The sequence below is a fragment of the Pseudorca crassidens genome, chromosome 3, assembly GCF_039906515.1.
Source record: "Pseudorca crassidens isolate mPseCra1 chromosome 3, mPseCra1.hap1, whole genome shotgun sequence".
NCBI classification, from domain to species: domain Eukaryota; kingdom Metazoa; phylum Chordata; class Mammalia; order Artiodactyla; family Delphinidae; genus Pseudorca; species Pseudorca crassidens.
In genome coordinates, this window is record NC_090298.1 from 134,826,978 (window position 1) to 134,832,844 (window position 5,867).

At 48.2% G+C, this 5,867-nt stretch overlaps 1 pseudogene; it reads right to left on the minus strand.

The window, feature by feature from the left end:
- Positions 1 to 1,647: 1,647 nt before the first annotated feature.
- Positions 1,648 to 1,753, minus strand: LOC137222897 (U2 spliceosomal RNA; annotated as a pseudogene).
- Positions 1,754 to 5,867: the final 4,114 nt, after the last annotated feature.

The window sequence follows — 5,867 nt, forward strand, 5'->3', positions numbered from 1 at the left end:
TTGGACATGTTTTCATGTGCTTATTGGCAATTTGTGTCTCTTCTTTGGAGCAGTATCTATGCAGATTCTTTTTCTCATTCTTAAAATTTGGTTATTTGACATTTTATTTTTGAGTTGCCAGTGTTCTTTACATATTCTGAATACTAGGCTTTATCTGATATATGACTTGCAAACATTTTCCTTCATTCTGAAGGTTGTATTATGTCTTTCTTGATGGTGTTCTTTGAAACACAAAGGATTTTAATTTTGATAAAGTCCAATTTCTTTTTCCTTTTGTTGCCTGTGCTTTTGCTATCATAATTAAGAGTTCATTGCCAAATCCAAGACCATGAAGATTTATCCCTTTTTTTCTTCAGAAATTTGTATAGTTTAGCTCTTATGTTTAACTCTTTGATCCATTTTAAATTCAAAGTCTATTTTGTCTGATATTGGTATAGACACTCCTGCTCTCTTGTTTACTATTTGAGTTTTCTCACTGAGTTTGGAATTCCCTTTTCTATCCTTTAACTTTCAACCTGCTTGAGTCTTTTGATCTCAAGTAAGTCTCTTGTAGACAGCATATAGTTGGATCATATGTTTTTACCTATTCTGCCAATCTCTGTATTTTGATTGGAGAGTGTAATGCATTTACATTTAAAGTAATTGCTGACCAAAAAAAAGACTTATTTCTGCTATTGTGCTGTTTCTTTTCCATCTGCCCAAAGCTTTTTTGCCCCTCATTTCCTGCATTCCTATCTTTCGTTGTGTGTGTTTAGCTGATTTCTTACAATAAAATATTTAAATTACTTTCTCACTTCCTTTTGGGACTATTCTATAGCTATTTTCTTTGTGTTTACCATGGGGATTACCTTTAACATCCTAAAATTAAAACACTCTAATTTGAACTTATACCAGGTTAAACTCCACAACATCCAAGTTCTTGAAGCTAAAAGAGCATATACTACTATCTCAATGCAAAAAACCTTCTCCAAGACACACTGCAGTTTCTGCCTGGCTGGGACATTGCCCCAGAGTGGGGTTAAGTTTAAGGAGTCGAAGGAGGCATACATTTCCATCCTCTGGATCACTGCTCACCAAAAAATACATAATGCCAGGCACATATGTAATTTTGAATTTTCTAATGAACACACCAGGAAAATGAAAATGGTGAAGTCAATGTAAATAATAGATTTTTAATTCAGTATCTGCAAAATGTTAGAATCTTTACATGTGGCACGAGAAATGTGGTCATATTACGAGGGCTTGAGAGCCGCATGGGGCAAGATAGAGGACAAACAGCATGCACTTGAAACTCTAAGAAGTGAACGCTAACAGGCAGATGGGGCCTGGAAGTCCACAGTTGAATAACAGCCCGTAACAGGGTGATTATGGTGGGTTTTTTTCCTGCCTCTGTCTCCCAGCTTACGCAAGGCACGCAAAGTCCAGCAGCAGCTGAAAGTTAAAACCATGGGATCAACCTTTTATTTCTAGCCAGACAAGTGAGAAAGTGGGGGGCTTGGATGTTGAGGAGTGAGGGGGTCATCCCCATTGGTCTTTTTCTCCCCAGTTACCACATCTCCCCTGCAACCTCAGTGATGGCAGAGGCCTTCACTGAGAAATGGCCTGTGTCTCTGGACAAAGGAACAGGTTAAGAGGCTCCTATTGTCTGAAGAGTGTGGGGGCATGCCCGTTATTTTCCTTTCTTTTCTCTTGCTATTTAAATTGACAAGAACAGATACTACACTTGATCTTAGCCAAAAGGCTGAGATGAAATAGACAAAATAAACTTTAAGCTAAAATTACTGTCAAGTATAAATTTTACTAATCTAGTAATTCCAAAGGACCAAAGAGCAGGGCAGTGGCTTTATTGAGAACCCAGGATTTCCGAGTGTCCACCGTGCTCAGTCACTTTTAAATCATCAGCACAGCCCTATAATTCAGAGATTTAGGTGAAGTGACTTGCCCAGCGTCACACAGCTAAGTGAGAGTCTTCTGGGACCAACGGTAACTTTTGCAAAGGCGTCTCTTGCTATACTTAATCACTGCCACCATCTGACACTCACATTCTTTCTTTTTATACTATTCTGTTTCCTTGGGTCAAAGAATCCGACCCCTGAATTAAGGTTAAATAGCAATTAGTGGCAGATCAAAAGCCAAAATCGCTTCAAGATATTCTTTTAATTCCCCCAAGTAATGCCTTTAGTCACAAAAATATAGAACAATATAGAAAATTACAAGTCAAGTGACCTTAGTGTTCACAGGCAAGCACTAATACATTTTAATGTACCATGATCATATTAAAATAGAAATAACTATGAAACATTTTCTGTGGAGAAGCAGCCCCTGCAGCAGGCAGCAGAAAGGGACAGGAAGGCTGCATGGTGCCCAGGCCCCCAATGGCCTAGGTCTCATGCTGCAGCTCACTGTTGATGCGCCGGAACGCTGCTTCCTTCTCGGAGTCTAGGTCTTCGGCGGCGACAGGGAAACCCAGCTCAGGGCCTGGGGGCAGCCTCAGAGGCTCCCCTTGCCGGTGCGGCAGCAGAGGAATCCTGCGTTTTCGGGCCCTGGGACTGTCAGATGTGCGGGAGCCCTTCCTCCAGGGCCATTTCTGCCCTCTTGTTGCCTCTGCATCTTTGTCAGGCTGGTTTTTCCTCTGGGAAACCACCGGAGCTGCAGAGGGCGACGGAGGGCCCTCCTTGCTCCCTGTCTTCGCAGACTTCTGGGGCAGCCCTTGCGGTATGGCGGGACCCCTCCTTCTCTTCACTGGCGGGAAACCTCGGGTGGAGCTCTATGAGCTCGTGATGGCGTTTCTTTGGGGACAGGAGCTCATACAAGTGGTCTACAGTTTCCTGGCGGATCTGTCCTCTGCCCACTTGGCGTGGAGGTCTCTCTGCAGAGGTCCAGGCCTGGGCACGAAGAAAGAGCCCCCCAGGGGCCTAAATGCAGATCGTGCGCCCCCGGTGTCATCGGGGCCGCTTCTCTGGTCTTCGTTCCTCCCTGTGACTGTGGAGACTTCCTCCTGCTCGGTCATCCCCTGCCCGCTCTCTCCCAGGGCCCTCAACACCGTCTTCTCTGTGCTGTAGTTCGGGACACAGCTGGGTGTCGTGGCCGGCACTGGCTGCCCCCGCGCCACACTGACAGTGACTGTGTCCACTGCGGACACTGAGCTGCGGGACGTCGTGGAGCTGCGAGCACCCATCACCGCCTTCTTCCGATGGCCTCGCCGGCAGATGGAGATAAGGACCCCCAGAAAGGAGCGCAGGTTCTGCGGGATGGTAGAATGGGGTCTCAGAGACTCTGTGGCAAAGTGCAGATGCAGAGTCACTGGACAATTGTGGGCTGGCCTGCGAGTGGATAGCCGGCCATAGACAGCTGGGTGACCCGGGCCGGCCACGGGAAGTCGGTGGGCGCGGGGAGCGGGCTGGGGGCAGCCGAACCCTCCTGGCAGGTGCTGGTCCCCCAGTGCCCGGAGCGGCGGTGAGGGGCAGGGCCTACCTAAGTAACTGCTCCTAGAGAACTTGGGTGAGGTCGGTCCTTGGATAGAGAGCTGGGCTCCGAGCACTCTCCTTCAGCTGCCAACTCGGCCAAACGCGGAGTGCGCTCTCTTTGGCCTGTTGCTGGGATGCAACTCTGAAACCTGTGAGCGAACAATGGGCGTGCGTTGGCGGGGCGCAAAAGTTTAGAGAGGGGTGGCGCATGCGCAGAGTACACGTCAGGCCCTGGGGCGCACAGGTGTGAGGATGCGCGCCCCTGGACCGTCTAGCGCTTCTGAATCTCCCGGGGGTCTCAGGGCTGGAGGTGTTTGCCTTGAGGGTGATGAGCTTCTTGGCAGGGCAGCTGCCCCTTCTCCCCCGGCCGGCTCTAACTCTACAGGATGGGTCCCCGGCCACCAGAGCAGGAAAGCTGGAGAGCAGGGTACCTGGCTCAGCAGCCGACGCCCGAGGTGGCAGATTTGGCATCAGCGCCTGTGCGTCCGCCTGCCCTCCCACCTGGTAACACTGGAGGAGAGAGCCGCTAAGAACAGAAGTGCAAAAAAAAAAAAAACCCAGAAGTGCCCAAGCCAACCAGATCCTGCTGGGGTGACAACTGAAGGGGGATAAATGACTGAACAAAAATTAAGTCTCAGAGACATGTGAAACAATATTGCAAGTTCTAACTTTTGTGCCGTTGGAGGGTCTGAAGGAAAGGTGCAGAAGAAAATATATGAGGAAAAGAATAGTTGAAAACGTCACTGATTTCAAGACACAGACCTAAGCTCAGAAAGCCTCACCCTGACACACAACCTGATAAAAAAGCCAAGGTGAAGAATAATCTTGTATAACCGACCTGTTATACATCACAGAATGTCAACTTGAAGGACTGTGATTTCTCATCAGAAAACAGAGACCAGAAAAGAATGGAATAACATCTTTAAAGTATTAAAGGAAAAGACCAACCAGGATATGATATCCTTAAAGCAAGGATATCCTTAAAGACTGAAAGCCAAACAAAAGCCAAAATGAAGTCTGATGGAGATGAGAGAAAACTAAGAGAACTCATCACCAGACAATTTGCTATAACAATATTACATGAAAGGAACTTCTTCAGGCTGAAGTGAAATGACACAAGAAAGAAGTAAGCTTGCAACTTCAGGAACAAAGGAAGGGCAACAAAAATGGCAAGTATCTGGAAAAATTATCCTCTTACATTATTTTATATATGTATGACTTTTTTTTTCTTTGGCCACGCCTGCGTGGCCTGCGGGATCTTAGTTCCCCTACCAGGGACTGAACCCGGGGCCCCAGCAGTGAAAGTGCTGAGTCCTAACCACTGGACCGCCAGGGAATTCCCTGTATATGTATGAAAAAAGGATACCACAGTCTCAGAGGGTGGCGTTGACGTCATATAAAGGTGACACATATGACAGCTATAACAAAGAGTGGAAGGTAAAAGAATCTATATGGATGTAAGCCTTCTGAATTTTATTTAATTGGTAAAATATTAACTCTAGACTGTGAAACAATATGTATACATAGTGTTATTCCAAGAACAATTAAAAAATGACAAACTCAAGAAAATTGGATAACCTCAATAGTCCTATATTTAGGAATTGTGGACAAGATAGCTAAAACATTCACATGTGTTTTGTGAAAAGTTTTTCTCTTGGTTAATTGCCTAAGAGTGGGTTTTTGGGTCATATGGTAAGTATGGCCCTCTCAGCCAGCCCTGGCCACCACTTCAGGTGTCACCCCAGCAGGATCTGGATGGTGTGGGCACTTTCGTTCTTAGCGGCTCTCCCCTCCAGTGCCGCCAGGGGAAAGGGCAGGAGGACACAGAGGCGCCGCTGCCAAAGCTGCCGCCTCTTGTGGGAGCTGCACAGCCAGCAACCTTGCTCCACTTTGCTGGGCGGGGATCCCGTCCAGTACAGTTATTTACCCCGACAGCACTGGGGCACGGCCAGGGGAGAAGGGCCAGCTGTCCTGCCAAGAAGCTCATCACCCTCAAGGCAAACACCTCCAGCCCTCAGACCCCCGGGAGATTCAGAAGCGCTAGACGGTCCAGGGGCGCGCATCCTCACCTGTGCGCCCCAGGGCCTGACGTGTACTCTGCGCATGCGCCACCCCTCCCTAAACTTTTGCGCCCCGCCAACACATGCCCATTGTTCGCTCACAGGTTTCAGAGTATAAAAAGGCAACAGGCCAAAGACAGCGCACTCCGCGTTTGGCCGAGTTGGCAGCTGAAGGAGAGTGCTCGGAGCCCAGCTCTCTATCCACGGACCGACCTAACCCAAGTTCTCTAGGAGCAGTTACTTAGGTAGGCCCTGCCCCTCACCCTCACACCGGGCACTGGGGGACCAGCACCTGCCAGGAGGGCTCGGCTGCCCCAGCCCTCTCCCCGCGCCCACCGAC